This window comes from Lissotriton vulgaris, chromosome 1_1, assembly GCF_964263255.1.
Source record: "Lissotriton vulgaris chromosome 1_1, aLisVul1.2, whole genome shotgun sequence".
In the NCBI taxonomy this organism is placed as follows: Eukaryota; Metazoa; Chordata; class Amphibia; order Caudata; family Salamandridae; genus Lissotriton; species Lissotriton vulgaris.
The window spans coordinates 1,750,406,315-1,750,409,431 of record NC_141685.1 but is presented as its reverse complement, the minus strand read 5'-3'; positions in this window follow the sequence as shown (position 1 = coordinate 1,750,409,431).

The following is a 3,117-nucleotide window of genomic DNA, read 5'->3' as shown; positions in this document are numbered from 1 at the left end:
TTTGAAATGTTTGTTCTTTGTTTTACAGATTGAAAGTATGAAAAAATATTTAAAAAAGGTAACAAGAATTATAAGGTAAATGTTTTCCACTCTTTTTACCCGCAATGCACTGCTGATGATGTCATTGACACTATCTCTCATTTACTCTCTCTAGCTGTCTTTCTTTTTACATTATTCTCTGATTACTTCCCTTATACTAACTCTTCTTTTTTTTAAAAAAATATTTTTTTAGTTCGCTTAAAGTTCGCGAACCGGTCAGCGAACTTGAAGCGAACCAAAAGAAATAGAGCTTGCCAGAGTGATAAACATTCTAGCAATTTTGTTTGAAAGGGGAGGTAGTTCTGAAAAGAACTGTTTTTTTTTGTTTTTGGTGTTTTATATTTTTTTTTTATTTTTTGAACATTTTTTGATTTTTTTGTATTTTTAGAACTGTTTTATGTTTTTTTTGTTTTTTTTATGGAGGGGAGACAACAAAAAACAGGCTTTCAAAACGGCTCAACTGGAGCAAAAAAAAGAAAATTACTTTTTGGGTGCATTAGGGCATTTATGATTTTCATATGCAATGTTCATGAGGTTGACACTCATGTTGCCATATGACAGCATTTCACCACAGTAAACACAAGATAACTTTATGTGCTGGAAGTTAGGTTGGATGTTTGGCACAGTCTCTTGTGCCTCTCTTCCCGTCAAAGACAATGTGGATGTAGATCTTGCCACAGGAGTTGCCGTCGGATTGTCTACAAGATCCCTTAACTCAGCCCGGCTGTAGTTCAAGGGATGCCACCTGCTCATGTGACGATGCATTGTATAGTTCCCCATACTGTACTTCTTTTCTGTGCCTCTCGACAATGTGTGATCACAGATGAGGCAGGTGGCATATTTTGCATTCACTTTCTTTGTTCCAGGAGGGATGGTGAAAAACTGCCATATGAAACTGGATTTTCGTTTGGAAACCCGGGGCAACTCATCAACAAATTGTTGTTCCTCTGTCTCCTCTTCTTCTTCTTCCTCATCTTCCTCCTCTCTGTTAGTCATAATTTGTCTAGGTGGTCCTCTCTTCTTATGAGGAGGTGGAGGTGGTGGTGGGGGTGCACCAGCTGCAGCAAGAATGGAAGCCATTGTGGATCTTCAGATAAATGGTCTTTCTCTCACCAAGATGAAAGTCAGAGTGAGGAAATAAGGAGGGGTTTACATGATTTGGGGAAAACAAAAGTTCTGAGCCAATGAAAAGTGTTATTTTTAGGTCACATGACCTAGTCATACATCATTTGGAAACCAAAAGTGAAATGAACCAATGAGAAGTTTGATAAACAAGTCACATGACCTGTTCCGCTTACGTTACGCGGCGCGCGCCGCGTCCCAGATCGCTTCTGGACCGCGGTCCGGAGCACTTCCGGGAGCGCTAACGCGACGCGTCATTAGACGCATTACGCGATAACGTGATATGTCGCGCTTCCGCGACGCGTCACTGTTCCGCTAACGTAACGTTGACCGGTTCGCGGACTAGATCGCGGCATCAAGATGAGCTAACGGAAAGCTTCCCGGTTCGCGAACTAGAAGCGAAGAAAAAAATATTTAAAAAAAATTATCAATAAATATCTATATATATTTTGGGATTTAAAGAATAATACATTTTACAGCTACAGATGTTAGCTTTTAAAAAACCAATGAAATTCACTGAAAAAACCATAGGTTATAGACCATATATAGTTAGAAATTTACATTTAAAAAACCATTGAAATTCAATGAAAAAACCATAGGTTATAGACCATATATAGTTAGGAATTCGCATTTACAAAACCTTATTTTACTCGCACAAAACCATTGAAATTCCATATATAGTTAGTTGCACTAACTATATATCGCGCACCCGCAATCCACTGCTGATGATGTCACATATTACATCATTCATGACATGGTCAGTGACATCACTGATGACATCACTGATGACATCTCAAATGACATGACTGATGACAACATCCAGTGACTGTATGTTTCTGTAAAGTTAAAATATCTCTTACATATTGAAGAATGAGTGGATGTATAAGTGTCTGGATGAAGGATTTAGTAGGTGCATGTCTGACTGTATGAGTGAGCTATTAAATGTGTCTCACTGAGTGCATGGGTTAGTGACTAAACTGTCTTAATTTGTGCATCATTATGTCTGTTGTTCTGTAAACTGTTGCATGTGTTGATAAGTAGCTAAATGAGTAACTATATGGGTTATTGATTGGTTGCCCAAGTATTTGTATGGGAGACTGTGTGTGTTTGTGGGTGGCTGGGAGGTGTATGACTCTGTGCATAGATGTGTGAGCAGTTGATTCACTAGATGTATGGTTTCAAAAGTGCATGTGGAAACAACTGTATGGGCGGTTGACTGTGTGCATGAGTGTATTGGTGAGTGAATGGATATCTCAGTGCTACATGTCAAAGTAAGTACATATGTAAAGCACAGTACATGTGAGAGTTGACATATATAAATAACTGTGCATAAGAGCCAGTGAATGTGTGAGTGGCTGTATGGATTATTGTGAACTTGTATCAGGGATTGTATAAGAGAGTAAATATGTGTTAGTATATGTTTGAATAAGTAAAGTTTGTCTAACTGTATAGTTGAGGAAATGGAGGTGTGATTGATTCTTTGCATGACTGACTAGGTGTGTGAGTAACTCCATGGATGAGTGACAGTCTATGAGTGTCTGTTTACACTGATTGTATCTAAGGTTATATTAGAGTCTGAAGAGGTTCATCGTATTATCACATGAATGATATCATCAGTGATATGATCAGTAATGTTAAATGAGATGTCATCAGTGATGTTATCAGTGATATCATTTGAGATGTCATCAGTGATGTCATCAGTGATGTCACTGACCATGTCATGAATGATGTAATATGTGACATCATCAGCAGTGGATTGCGGGTGCGCGATATATAGTTAGTGCAACTAACTATATATGGAATTTCAATGGTTTTGTGCGAGTAAAATAAGGTTTTGTAAATGCGAATTCCTAACTATATATGGTCTATAACCTATGGTTTTTTCATTGAATATATATATATATATATATATATATATCTTTATTAAGCATTTTACTAAATCCAGAAAAAAAACAT